Source organism: Ictidomys tridecemlineatus, chromosome 5 (assembly GCF_052094955.1).
Source record: "Ictidomys tridecemlineatus isolate mIctTri1 chromosome 5, mIctTri1.hap1, whole genome shotgun sequence".
NCBI classification, from domain to species: Eukaryota; Metazoa; Chordata; class Mammalia; order Rodentia; family Sciuridae; genus Ictidomys; species Ictidomys tridecemlineatus.
Window position 1 is genome coordinate 161,502,582 of NC_135481.1, and position 15,776 is coordinate 161,518,357.

The window sequence follows — 15,776 nt, forward strand, 5'->3', positions numbered from 1 at the left end:
CTCATCTTCATGTTTTTCAATTGTATAAAACCCTCAATATAGAAATGTGTCATGGCATTAATGATAGAATTTTTTAAAAATTCTCTGCTAGACTGTAAAAACTGTAGCTGCTGTTCACCCTAATAACTAACATTATTGTTAAGGTCAATAACAATTAATAACAAAATATCTAAGTTGTTTTTCTTTCTTTCTTTGGGTTAATGTGTACTGGATTTTATTTTCTATAACATTTTATAGACCAAATGTTTATTTCTTTTAGATGGTGTCTTACTGAAATCACCAAAATTTGTGTGATTTTGTTTTAAAGAGGATAATAAGTGACTCTATTAAGCTCAATTACATGTTCATAAAATGATAGATTTTGTTTTCTGCTCCTGCAGAAATTTTTACTAGTAAATACTAACGTTTACAATAAAAATATAGGACAATTTCAGGGACATAGTTGATGCTATTTTTTTTATTGTATTGAGCTGTTTTGGTTCCAGGGTTATTTTTATTTATATACTTACTTATTTTGTCGAGCTGGAAGTAGAAAGAACTCTACCCTTGGGCCATCCCCCAGCTACCCTTCACCAGGGTTCTAGAGGTATGAATATGAATCAGAAGGTTCTTGACTAACTTACTTTAACCCAAATGACACAGAAGCTAGAGTATGATGCAAATTATGAAAACACAGTTGTCTCTTTACACATTCACCCAGTTTACCAAGAGGTCATAATCTCAGTATCAACTGCAAGCTCACTGGAAGCAACTTGTTAATTCATAATAAAAGTTCAGAGTTGAGGAATGATCTACTGAAATACAAACTAGAGAAAATTCAGGATTATCTCTATAATTTGTACTGTGTCATTCATGTCCCACTGCACCTTTGAAGTTCAATAGAGAGAGGTAAGCTCACAGCTCAAACTCCAGGAATTCTATGGGAGCAAATTGAACATGTGAGCATCCTCCTTTGGGATTAGAGAAAAAGAAGGGTTTGAGAACTGCTACATCAAGCCACCTAGGAACAGGGGAGACAACAATTTTCCTCTACTGACTTGAAATTTTACAGCTGGTGCTGAGAATTGAATTGACATAACACAGATCATCAGGAGAAAGTCATACAAATTTATTTAATACAAGTTTTTTGTGGCATTGAAGTTTTCATAGGAAATGGGGACCCCCACGATGCTATTAGAGTTAAACACTTGCATGCCGACTTGAACAAAGACTATTGAGTTGTGAAAATGTGACAAAGAAAAGGGGCATGGGTAGAGTAGGCCAGTGGGTGGAGAAGTCACTAGGAAAACAAGGTTAGTTTAGCATAAATTGTAGATATTTCCTTCAGCCTCAGCTCCTGGTCTTTATTCTCTCCTTCTGGTATAGGGACAATATATCTCATATCAGAATTTCGTCTGTTGCTTCTAAGAGGGAAATTAAAAATGTTCTTTTACCAGAACCTTCAACTCAGAATAATCAAGATGGTGGAGGGGTGTATTTGGAGGTGATATGCTTTGAACACCTTCAATGGGAAAGCAGAAGATAATACAATGTTTTCAATAAGCAGACCCATTTTAAATCTCACATCAGTGTCCTTCCAGTTCATGAGGTGGGGCAGTTTCCTTAATTGCTCGGAGTTTCCTACCAAACTACAAATGAGTTTCCTCATTAGTAAAGATATGTCATGAGACCCACCTCCAAGGGTTTGCGGGAGTCTTAAAAAAAATAAGGAACAGAGTGTGGTGTCCACAATTAGTAATATCTTGAACTAATAATGATTCCTGGAGTGGACACAGTGATGTTGCCCACATTGTCTCAAAGAGGGACTTGTCCAAGAGCAGGGCTTTCCTACCTTGGCACTATTGATGGATCAGGTAATTATTTGATCTTGGAGGCAGTCCTGTGCATTTTTAGCAACATTTATGGACACTACCCACTAGCTAGAAGTAGGATTTTTCTAGTTGTAACAATCATAATATTTACAGGGGCCAGCGCTTTAGCTCAGTGGCAGAACATTTGCCAAGCACATGTGAGGCCCTGGGTTCGATCCTTATCACCACATAAAAATAAATAAATAGGTAGATAGATAGATAGATAGATAAAGGCATTCTGTCCATATACAACTACAAAAATAACTTCAAAAAATATTTACATTGTAAAATATCCCCTAAGAGAGAAAACCACCCCCTAGAGAGCCAATTCTCTAGAATCGAGGGACTAAAACCTGGGGGTGGACTTTCACCTTCAACTGTGGTCCTTTCCAAGGATTTCTTTGGCTGCTGATCCACCTCACTCAGGATCATGTCCTTCTAGGACGTCCCACCATGACTAACTGATCAATGAAGGATAAAAAGGCCTGGTCATCTTAGTTCAATCAATGCAATAATGAGGGGCCCTTGTAGTAGCAGAGCTCCCCATGGGGGAGCAGGGGCTTGGCACTGGACCTCTATCATAGCTCATCTTGCTCAGCCCACTCCTGACACCTTCCTCCCTCTTCCCCCTCCTGCCTCTTTCCTCTCTCTTTCCCAGGAGTTGATTCCTTAGTAGACATCCAGCACCCTAAACTCTGTCTCAGAGCCTGTTTCCTGGGGAATTGATCTGAGTTATCTTCCTCTGCTTCCCTCTTGAGTCCATTTATATGCACTCTTCCTCCATCAGATATAGCAGAAGAGAGAACATACTGAGGAGTTAATAGCAACTTCCATCTGCTTCAGCTCCCAATTCTATCTTGGAATCAATCATGCAACTTAATAATTGAGTCTGGCTATACCAACTGCCTTGTCTGTTTTAACGAGGACAAATGGCTTCATCTAAAGATGACATCGTTGCCTTAAATGTGAAGGCAAATGGTAATGTAATGGAGGATGACTTTGGTAATATTATTGTGTTAACTCAAACAAAAAGGCAATGATAAAGCAGAGATGAAAATACAATATCATGGAAAAATTCATCTTACATAAAATAAGTTTGCACATAATTCATCTAAACTAAATCTCCTCCATGAATCACTTTTTATTACTTATGAGAGAGGGAGACACAGGGGAGAATGAGGAAAGAAAGGGTGGGGGAAGAGCAAAAGAGAGAGAGAGCGCACGCAATGGCAAACCATCAACTAAGGGATTTTGCAGCACATAGTTTGTGTGCTCTGCAATAATAAATTCCTGATGGAGCCACCAGAAATGACAAGCACAGATGCCCTTATTTTATATAGTACTAACTAATTCTAAAAGCAAGAAGTCTCTGGGCTAACAGGTCTCATCATATAACCACTAGAAATTTGCATTATAGAATTTGACTTTTAGCAAAATTCTCTCCAAAACTGTTTGCTTTCTTAGGAAACAAAAAATAATCATTTGACTTGGTGTGCAGAGAAGATTTTTCCTTTGTGAAATTATAGCTTGGGCCACCAACTGGAAAATACTTCCTTAGTCCAGCATGTTGGTTCAAAGCACTTATAAAAATACTGAAATCCTTAAGCCTATGGATTCTTTCTTCCATCCTCTTGAGTGTCTCCATTTCTCTCCTTTCTGTCTCAATAAGTTGAGGGCAAAAAAGGAAAGCCCTCTGTCTTGACTCTCAAAGTGTCTTAAAACCAAGGCAACAAACCCAAAGCTAACAGCATAACTACCACTTGCTTTTATGATTTTTAATGAGAATCCAGGGATTTTTTTTCCTCTGATCTTTATCCATGGTCATATCATCCACTCTTACACAGCAGTCTTGCAAGCTGGATAGCACAGACACTCTACCCCTTAGCTCCAAGGGAAAGTGTTGTTTGACCTAAGTAAGTAGCATACAGCACAACTTAGCCACAAGGATGAAATGATGCAGAGTTCTGATATCATTGATCGATTGGTATAAATCAACTATAAAATGCTCCCAACCTCAGGAATCTTTCAATTGTTGAGCCAGTGCATATCCTTTATCACTTTGTCAGTTTTAGTCAGATCTAACATTATTTGCAAACAAATAACACTACCTGATACACCTTCCATTTAAGTGTTTTTAATTATATATCACATATCACTGAATTGTGGAAGCTGTCAATTGTAAGAAACACCATTATTTTGTGTTCTTTTGTGTACTACTAAGAAATAAAATGCTCCATAAGTTAAAACATAATAGACATTTTCTTATAATTTAGGACTTTTATTACATAGTCCTTGAAATGACTATTTTTTATTTATTCAGATAGTTATTAAAAGCACATCCCTCTCTCTGGAATGTGATTAAAAAGGAGATGGATTATTTTCCAAAACTGCCTCATATTCAGAGCCTAGTACTTTTGAGTCCCCTTTGAACTCAGAGTCATAGTTTTCCATAGTTTTATCCTTTTACTGTCAAGAATGGTATTGAGCCAGTCATTAGTGTACGTTCAACTTTGGCTCTGGACTTTTCTTCCAAGCCTCTTCCATCCCCCTAAGATTTGTGCGTAGCTGCTTCTTTGCTCATGGTAGTGCTGTCAAGACGCACACCTCTTTCTCAAACAGCCCCTAACTCGTTGGTTTGCCGAAAGTCAAGGGGTTATAGTTCTCCAGTTAATCCACCAGGTATGACAGCTAAAGGCACATGTACACAGGAAATAAATATTTATCACAACTATGTTTTACTGAAAAATACCCCAGGCACAACAGGCATTCCAATTTCAAAGGAGTTAGAGTATAAGAAAAAAATTGTACCTTAGAAACAACAAAATTCAGAGTATCATTCTTTGTCTTTAGACATTGGTTATCAGCATAGTGGGTTGTGCCATGTTTCCCTTATCTAAGTTATAGATTACTTCACAATTTCTGCAAGTGTGGCATGCCTTACTCTATGCAAGATATTTTGAGGTGGTAAACAAATTAACATTGCTCTTGCAAATGTAATATATACATATTATTTTGATATACTCTATCATTATTCCCAAATCTTCATCTCTCCTATACATCCCCTTTACCAAGTAATTTCATAATTACTTTGAAATGGACTAAAGGTTTGAGACCCCTTAACACACCCCAAATCTATGCATTGAAGCCCAGTCCCACTGTGATAGTATTTGAGATTAGCCTTTGAGAGGTAATTAGATCAGGAAAATGGAGCCCTCATAAATGGGATTAATATATTTATAAGAAGAGATCAGAGGGCTTGCTAGCTCTTTTTTTACACCATGAGAAGGTACAAGAAGAATTTGGCTGTCTGCAACTTGAAACAGGCTCTAATCATAACCCGACCATGGTAGCATGTTGATTTCAGACTTGCCAGCTTTAAGAGCTGTGAGAAATAAATGTTTAAACCACACAATCTATAATCGTTTGTTATAGCATCAGGAACTAAGAGACTCCACTGAGATAGTACTATGAACTGAGTATGTGTATCTCCCCACCAATTCATTTGTTGAAACCTAACCCACATTGTGATGGAGTCAGGAGGTGGAAATTTTGGGATGTGATTAAGTCAGGAGGTTGCAGCCCTCATAAATGGGATTTGTGCCCTTATAAGACGAGACATGAAGGAGATGATCTCTTTCTTTGCCATGTGAGGGCAGAGAAAGAATATGGCTAACTGCAAACCAGGAAAAAATGTCCTAACCAGACAATAAAAACCTGTTGCTACCTTGATCTAGGAATTTCTAGTTTCTAGGATTGTGAGAAGTAAATGTTGTTTAAGTTATCCTGTCTATGGTTTAGTTACAGCAGCCTGGGCTAACCAAGACAAAGGGGGTGCACTTTTCATCCTTCTACCAATGATGGACTTGGGCATGCAACTTTGCCAATAGGATAATTGTGAGCACAAATTATAAGTTAGAATTTTTTCACTCTGGCCTACAGGAAAACCATGAGGAGGATGTGCCAGGTGAAGTTCATGCCTCATGGTGGCCCAGAAAGGCTGAGATACAAGTTGTGTGCACTAACTGAACCCAGCCTCACATCTTCTCTGTCCCCAACCATCCACAGCCACAGGATCAAGAAAGAAATGCTTACCATTGCAAGTTGTTGGGCCAGGGAGTGCTTTGTTACACAGCATTATTGTAGCAATGGCAATGGTAGAAACTATAAGTGATAAGCATGTACCACAGCAAGAAATACTACTTTTTCATTTGTGAAATTTTCTTGGAAAATAAAAAATATACTTAAGGGGATCAATTTTAATATGAGTAAGTCAAAGGGTAAAAAAGAAATGATCACAGTTAGTGAACTGCTGATACAGCAGATAGAGAATGTAGGCCACAAAGAATCAGTGTCCCTCACTAGCAAAGGATCTGAGAGCCAAAAGCACAGCCCCAAAGTGCCTCAGTTTTCCCATCTATAAAAGGAGTAGAGTTGAACTGACTGGTTTAATTAGCTATTCAATTCTGCAAGGATATGAAACAGCCTCTTATCCTTCTCTAAATTTCAAGTTAAACTTGAGCAATTTTATAGCATGTGCTGGGAGGCAGCAACATGGTGACAATAGTATCTGACATCTCTCATATTAGCGCAATGTGCCAAGTGTTGGGCTAACGAGCTCCCTGTACATTATCTGACTCATTCCCATGAAAAAAAGTCTGTGATAAAGAACATATTGTCCCCTTTTTAATAAGCATGGAAAAGTATAAAACCAAGAAAGACAACTTGTCCAAGGTCACAGAAAGAACTAAGGAATTTGTTTATTTCTTATGTAAAGAGTAATTGATGTTATTTTTTTTTGCATTTAATATTTCTTAATTACACAAATAATGCATGAATACAAGGTTTGGTGGTGAATGCCTGTAATTCCAAAACCTTGAGAGACTGAGGTAGGAGTATCACAAGTACAAGCCCAGCCTACAAAACTATGTACAAAGGGAAAAAATGTACATTTAATATATTCTGGCAGTATCCATTCTTAAAAATAAAATTAATCCATGTATCTATTAGCTTATTGGGAAAGAACCTTTAAAAATTATGGAAAAACTGCAAAATTGCTTCCCCTAAAATGTGTTTTGGTTTAAAATCTCTTCAACAGTGGCCAAAAGTCAATAATTACATTTTTCCCCTCACATAGGTAAGACTATAAAAAAGGAAGCTGTCTCCTTAAAAGAATTGCATATAAGAATGCAAACACCACCATGGTGTACCTCCCATACCTATAGCTAAGTAACCTGAAGGCCAAGGTCACTTATAGGAGACTGTGAATGAGATCATGGAAGCGGCCAGCAAAATGTTTGGAGTGCACAGTTGAAGCTCATCTAGGCACCATAATTATAAGCCATAACTTAGTTTCTTCTTGTTTTCTTCATTATACCTTTGAAATAGCTGTCATAAAGTCATTTATTGCCAGCTGCTTTTATGTTTATAACTATACAACTCCACAAAGTATAAAGCAAACTATTACATAGCCATGAATAGTCGAAGTCCTCTTTCAAACTTTATATTTTGCAAGAAGACAGCTGGATTAGTTCCACTATGAATTTATTAGGATGCAAAATGTTGGAACCAGCAAAGGGAAGAACTTGCTTTTTTGCCTGAGCTTGCTCATGCGGCTGGTAGGAATGTTTTACTGAAAACTCTACATATGTGAAAATGAGAACAGGTCTCCATAAACTTGCTGAACCGAAAAGAATGTTCATTCTGTTCCCAGATACTCCAGAATGTAAACTCTCTTTACATAGAAGCACAGGGAAGAAACAAAGGTTTAAAAACAAAACCAAACAACAATAACAAAATCCTAACAGTATAAAAGTTTATGTAATATGAAAGCTTTTTCTAAAACAAAATGTCCCTAAAATGGTGACTTTTTAATGACCTTAATCACTTCCAATTTTGTAAGTCTCACTCTCCATTTTTCTCATAATTAAGTACATGTATCAGGCATATTTTGGATCCCTGGCTCTAAGAGGTAAGGACTGCCCAAGGATGCCCTTTGGTGCCTGCTGGTGCAGAGCCCAAGATAAATTGGGATGAGAGCCAGTCCTTTCAGATCCTCTGAGAACTAAGTGACCCATTTGAGACTGAGAGGCCCACAGCTTGTAGCCATTGCCAGTCCTAACTGTGTCTTCAGGGAAGGCTTTCCAGATTGAAGGAGTCTAAATAAAAAGAAGAGCCCTGTGCACATAGAAATGAAGTAAGAGCGTGTGTCTGAAAAGACCACAGGGCTTTATGCAGGAGCTCTAGAGAATATTAGGATCTTGGTGTCTCATTCATTACCATCTCCAAACTCCCATTTGTACCTCCCCAGTGATTGTCACAGCCACCCAGAATGCTGGAACCCATTCTTCCAGTGTACACAGAGAGCAAGGAATCTGGGAGTCAAATCCCCCAGGGACAGCCCTTCACCAGTGACTGATGAGTGAGGCAGGGACGGTGGGGAGGGGGGCATGACTACTTCTACACTCTTGCCCAGGTGGGGACAATGCTCAAGTATGACTATTATTGGTCAGAGAATATTCCCAAGGTTCGGACAGTTATCTGGGGTTTTTCCTGACATCCACTTTCCCCCTCCATGCTTAATTCCTCACATCTCACCTGTCTTTTTACCCACTGGGACCACTTCCTACTAAGGAGTTTTCCTCTAACTCTTCATCTCAGAGTGGTCTGCCTCTGGAGAACCTACAGAAGATGTTCATCATTATTGTTATGTACCTGAGGGTGGCTGGCAGTGATTTTTTTTTTCCTGTGAAATAAGCCTGGGGTTATTTGGGGATAATGTTAGAGGAAACATTGCAATTTGTCATATTTCATCAGTCTTGGTAAGAGTAAGAAGGAAAAGTAGGTAAATCCTTGGAAAGTCACAAGAAAGGGGAAAAAAAATCCCTCTGAGATTTGGCTTGAAGTTAAGGAGGGACTGTGAAGGGTACACAACAGGAAGAAATTTAGGGATTGGCCACATAAGAAGAAGGCAGTGTCTGCAGGAAATCTTACATGTATCCTGAGAGGCTCCACACAGAATCGACTCCATGGAAAGGTTTGTACAATAGATCCAAGTAGGGGTTGGTAAGTCTTCATGGTTTTAAGTCAATCCCTGATTTCCTTAATAATAGGTGGAATTTCCATTTCCCTCTTGATTAGAAATTTGGGAGTCTGACTTCCAGAGGAAGATACAACCTAAAAAATTCTGTAACCTCCAGGAAACATGGCACTATGGTTTGAGTATGTTCCCCAAAAGTTCACACGCTGAAAACTTGGTCCTCAGTGTGGTGATGTGGACAGGTGATGAAACATGTTAGAGGCAGGGCCTAGTGCAAGATTATTAGGTTATTAGGGGCACTGTTCTTGGAAGGGATTAATGTAATTCTCTCAGGACACAAGCTAGTTATCATGACGACCAGTGTTACAGAAAGAATGGAACATGTTCCTGAATCTCTCAAGCCCTATCATCTTATCATGTGATCTCTCCCTCTGGCTTGTGTTCCCACCATGATGCCATCTGTCAAGTGGTGAAGTGGCCAGAAGCCCATCACCAGAACTGGACAAATGCCAGCACCATCCTCTTGAATCCTCAGAACTATGAACTAAATAAACCTCTTTTATTTAAACAAGTTCCCAGCTTTGGATATTTCATCTAGCAACACAAAATGGACTAAATACACATGGGCTTTACTGTATTTCATAATAACCAAGTAATATAGACAGGGGGCGTTATTAATATTATTCTTGTCTCCTAAAGGGGTGAATAAGCTCCCCAGAGCCACAGTGTGACTAAGAGGAAAAGCTCAAACACAGTTCATGATCTGACTCAAAACTCTAAATACTCTCTGCTGCAGAATAATCAGTGAGGTCAAAGGAGGAAAGAGGAGAAACATTCATTTTGAGCATCCTCAGTCCTTACGAAAGGACTGTTTCTAAGTGAGAAATTTTTTTTTCAGCATCACCACAATATGAAAACCCTTCCAGGATCCAACTACCAGGTCTTGACAGTATTAATCTTCCCACAGACTAAGGATTTGTGTGACTTTCTCCCAAATAAGAGAAGAAAAACTATGTTCTATTAATGTTTGTCAAACTTTAGCTACCTACAAATCCTGTAAAGGGCCTAACCACCTCAGTTTCTGATTCAGTAGGTCTGGGGTAGGGCCCAACGATTTGCATTTTTAAAAAATTTGCATTGCTGTTACTGGCCTCCTTAGTCACACCTTGAGTTTCAATGTTCTGAAACTGTATTCCTTTCAAGACTTTTTCTTCTCTTTCTTTCTTTCTTTTTTTTTTTTTAATTTACTGCAGGAAATAAGTGTAGCCCCGGCTGTATCCCCTTCATATTCAGCATCGATTCTTTCTTCTGGGATGAGCTAAAGTTCTTCTCTGTGTTTACTAATCTGTCACAGAACTACATAATTGGAGAGGGAGCAGATTGCTAGCTTACCAACACTATGCAGATTTCATGCCAGCACATTTTTGACACCTCTGTTCTGTCCCTTAAAATGTCAACATGTTCTCTCCACAAATTGGGCAATTCCATGTCAACCCCTCTATAATTTCATGGTGTGAACTTGAAAACATCACATAAGGAAAAGATGGGTTTCCATGTGAATACAGCCACTTCTTAAACCAATTATATGTACAAACACCTGACTCCATATCACATTTATGAGAGGCAGGTGAGACTCTCTTGACAGTTGCTTGGGGCCTAAACTGCAGTATGGTTTGTAAAGAATGAGGGCTTTAAACAAATGAGTTGTGATTATACAGCTTAAGTCAATATGTAAAGGTAATAAATTCTTCCTTTCATAGACACAAAGGAAGACATTAGTCAAGCCTAATGCACACTTTATATTTAACAAGGGAATTAATTAGGGGATAATGACTAAGAAAGAGATGTCTAGAGGATGCACCCTGTAGAAACAACCAAATAAAGGAAAGCAAGAAAGGAAAAGGAAATTTATTGGAGTCATATTTTCCAAGTTCAAGAATTACTACTTGTGGCCTGAGACTGGCAATGCTTTGTGATCCATCAATCACCATGAAGAGTTTTATCAACTGGAGTCTATTATGGAAATGAGCAAAAGGAACAAGATGAGGAACAGCCAGTCTACAAAGAGATATCTGACAGCTTAGGTCCCAAGAGGTGAGTTATTTGTACACATTTCCCAGTCATCACTGCATTAACCCAACCAATATCATCTTTGAACCACAAAGAGGAGATCAAATAGCTGACCTTTTGCTACATACACTGAGGATCAGTGTTGGCTGCCTCAGTGGGAGATGAGCAAATCATCAAAATGAGTACAAGTTTTGAAGAATGTGACATGCCTGTAATTCATTAAGATGAAGTTAAGCCTAAATTTCTTTCCATTCCTAGGGAGTTAATTTAGTCTATGCACCAGATGGTCATTATTGTTGGAGAGATAATGAGGTCACATATTATATAAGTGGATGAATAAAGGGTGGAAGGATGGAGGGATGGAGAAATTGATGACTTATAGATGAATACTTTTAGCTACCACTAGTTCTGCGAAATTTTACTACATTGAAAAGCTTAATTTCACAAAGTGGAGGGTTTCAGTTTTAAACACAGTCTCACAATTGCATCTTGATTAAGGCCAAACAACATTAAAATTATCCATAATGGATAATGTCAGATAAAACTTAATGCAACCAAGAATTAAATTCCTTTTAAAGGAAGAGTATAGTAAGATTTCTGCCCACTGTTTTTTTTTTTTTCGTTCTGTGTCAGAATCTTTTGGGAATTCTCTGAAAGTGAATACATCCCTCAACATTGAAAATGATAATTTCATGAGCAACAGATATTGCTATGATAATTGAGGAAGGGTTTTAACCATAAGTAAGAAGTCATTGATTAGACAAACTTCTATATTAGGGATTTTCCAAAAGCTGCAAAGAGCTGTTCAAGGTGCCCACCCCCAACCTACAAAATGTATTGCTTTCTGAACCAACATTTCTTCATTAAATGTCTACCTCATATCCAGCTGCAAAAGATATAATAAGCCCTTTGGCCATACTCATATTACTTTAAACATGGATACAGTTGTTCTGCTAGAAGTACAGATATCTCAGACTTGCAACTGCCCCTGATTTTCATTTGTTCTAACCACTCCATGTATATGCATGTCTCTGCTCTCCACCATCTTTGCTGGGGCTCACCTAAGCTTCATCTGAACTTTTCTAGGGATAGAGAGTGCACTGGTTAAGAAAATGGCATAGTCCAATGCTTCTGAAACTCCAGTCAGTATTCAGTCACCTGGCCAAAAATCTTGCTAAAAAGCAAATTCTGATTAAGTAGATCTGGGGCAGGCTCAGATTATACACTTACAACAGGATCCCAGATAATGTTTATGTTACTGACTTATGGATATTAATAGTAATAAGTAACTAAATAATAACACCAATTCAAGTTCTACCTTTCAAGATAACGTTATATTAACTTCAACTTAGGGGAAGGAAGGAAAAGAATTATTGTTCCTACTTAGTACATGGTTACCTGAAGGAGCAGATCTTTGAAAGGTACACCAGAGTTAGTGACAGACCAGGAAGAAGCCAGACGATGAAGTCTACGCTTTTCCTCCACAGCATCACTTTGTCATACCACTGCCCGACTTAAACACCCACCTCCTCTCATCCTGATAAATACACTCGCTCTTCTGTTCACATGAAATGCCAATATCACAGTTGTTTCCCGGTGTGACATTTTTATCTGTTTCAATCTGTCCATGTCAATTCTATGTTTTACATCTACAGCCAATTTATTTCAAAAATTTGGACTGAAATAATTCTTGAACATTAACGAGCAGAAAAGGCACAGAAAGAATATTGTTAAAATGCAGATTTTGACTCAGTGGGTATGGACTAGGGTCTGAGATTATTATTAACAAGCTCCCAGACGATACATAGCAATGCTGCTGGTCGTGAGATTTCACGCTGTGTGGCAAGAGTTTAAAGCACTACTCATCAAACTAAGAATTTTTACACTTTTGATCCCTTTACTCATGTTGATCCTTATATCAGTAAAGCTTCTTATGTCAAAAATGACTCTAAGTGGCATCACAAATGAAAGAAATTCATAATCATTTATAACTCTTTAAAAATCTGGTGTAATGTATAACTTCAAGTTAGACTTGATCCAGCTGCAACAAAAATGTTGCCTGCAATACCATATTAAAGAGGTTGTCTGACTTCTGCTACTTGACATGTAGAAACCACATGTGTGTACACATGGAGTAGTATCAACATGCCATCATGTGAGAAAATCAAGTGGCCACTCAGGTGTTTTGTTCTTTTGGGCTAAGACAAAAATCTGACAAATTTCTTGTCAGAATTTCAAGTAGATCCTCTTTGGTTAAGAGGAAGGCCCTGTGAAATTATTTCCGAGAACCACTTCTACTCTAAAGACCATGATTCAGTGAGTGATCTGATAGGCTTCCAAGAAATTTTATTCATTATTAGAATCATCAGTTAATTTACAGTTTTTAAAGAAGCTCATTAATGATTCTTCAAAGTCTTGGCCAATATTTCATAACCCTCCTCCATCACATGGAACTTGGCTTCCTTGTGCTGTGCTGGAGTGAAACTCTTGCTTCCTCTTCTACCTCTACTGTCACTCTTTCCTCATTTCAATTTGGTAAAGCATCCTTAATGGGTCACGTTAGACCGTCCTCATAGGACTGGAGCTCTTAATTAGTAACTTCAGAAAAGTTGATAAGAGGAAAGAAAAAAAATAAGAGTTTCTCTTTCTTTTAGATGTGGTATATTTCCTTTCATCTGGCGACTCCAGAACTGATTTTCATTCACCTTTGATGTGTAGCAAATTTGCCAAAAAGAGTTTCATAAAAAAAAATGCCATGACATTTTGCATTCTGCATTGAATACATAAGTTTGCAAGATTATGTTGATGTGATGGTGACTCTGCTATTCATATCCTGGAGCTGAAATGGCAGAAGAAATATGCAAATATTTTTGCTAAATAAAAACGGAAAGATACTTATTTAAAATTATAGGTTCTATTATTCTATTTTTCTTCTCTTAAACTATAATAAACACTATTTTCTAGTTGTTTTATGGTAAGAATTTTTTGGAAGGTTATTAGCAATGCAGATATGACCATCTTTGGGTACATTTTATTGGAGAGATTTTAAGGATGTAATAACTCGCCCATGATATTTTATGAGCTTTCATAAATGGGTCATTTGTCCAGATAAGAAATTTAGGTGTACAAGGAACATAGAATTATATTTAGATCTTAATTACACTGGCAAGAATCACTGGCAAAGTCATTAGACATAATAATTCCTAAGTTTTCCAGAAGAATGGACAGATCATGGGAGATCCCATTTGTACCATTATCTAGCTTTAAGGGGACTGAAATTTTGCCTAAAAGAGTCTCAATAATTTGAATCATGCCATCTTTTGTGCTAGGATCCCAGAGAACTGACATTTCCTGAGGAGAAAACAGAATCTGGCCCAACTTTAGAAAATCAATCCAGTGTCGAAATAAATCAATAAAAATAGAAATCTTTGCAGATAAGAGTTTCTTCACCCTAAAATGTGCTAATATTCTCTTCTGTTCAACCCTGTGTTTTGGTTATTACCTGTAACTAAATGACAAGAAATGGCATCGTCAAAAGGCAACACATAAAGTCCATTAAATATCTCTTATTAAATGAACTAGATATTCTTTCTTTCTCAATCCCCACCCCCTGCTTTGCTTTTTGTTTTGCTTTGTTTTGTCCAGCGGTTTATGGGGAGGCATAAACCATATAGCCAGGTGCTATGACTGCTGAAAAATTTACAAAATGGTTGTATTATGTACATATAATATTACCCATGCCCTTAAGAAACCTGTAACCTGTGGAAAAAAAAAAGAGAATGAATTCTCAAGAAGTTTCTGTATGTCGCCTCATCTCATTTAAGACATATCTAGCACCTAGTAGATTCCCAATGAATACTTTATGAGATGAATGGATAGATGGAGGGGGAAAGAAAGAATTCTTTAATTTATAATGTCCCCATAGCAATGTTTACTCTCGGACATGATCATTTTGATGATAATTTACTCAAGTATTGATTTCCACACTGCAAATGAAATGTGCTGCTCATCCTCTAGGAAGAGATGAACAGCTTTCCATCTGTACAACACTTGATTAATTTCCTGGTCCTGGTGTTGTGTTTGTTTATTTTCATTGACATTCTTTGCTCAGGAGACTCTGTCAGGTGAGACACACATTTCACAGTTTAAGTGAGGCCTGTGGCATTATTTCCACTTTTTTTTTTTTTAATTCAGAAACAAAATTAAATCCCCTCGAACTTGCTTATCCTCTCCTCTGCAGGTCCTCCTGTGTTTCATTAACACATACAAATTATAGGGTGTTATGAGGCTCTAACTGCTAGCAACAATTAATATTATTTACAATTTCTTATTTAACAACATTGTAGCTTTAGAGAAAATAAGGAGAAACTAATTACTACTGATTTAGCATTTAAACTTTTCAGGCTTTCTTCATTACTCAGAGGATAGCAAGAATTCAAAGTGATGGAAAAGGAAAGGAAGAATGTTCTAGGAGATGGTGAGAACTTTTATGCAGCCACAGGTGCACCAAGAGGCACAAGGATACACTAAGCAATAGCTGGCAGTAGCCACTTCCAATGTCTACTTCCATGATTCAACACAGCACCCAGGATTCAACCTTCTGTACCCACAAATAAGGATTCTCCTGCAGAAGAGGGTTCAGCTTCTCTTAGTAGTGGTAGGAGTGGGGCTGGGGGTAAGGTGATTTGTTAGAAAATGAAGAATAAGCTCATAATAAAATACTGTTTCCCACTAAGTCATATACTTTTCTGAACTCCATATAAAGTCTAAAAACTAAATTGTAGCCAAAGCATAAGATTAGCACAACTTTTAGATATAGT

At 37.7% G+C, this 15,776-nt stretch overlaps 1 protein-coding gene across 8 annotated transcripts in view; it reads right to left on the minus strand.

The window, feature by feature from the left end:
- Macrod2 (mono-ADP ribosylhydrolase 2) overlaps positions 1-15,776 on the minus strand; it is a 1,956,002-nt gene that overhangs the window by 597,343 nt on the left and 1,342,883 nt on the right. The window lies entirely within an intron of this gene.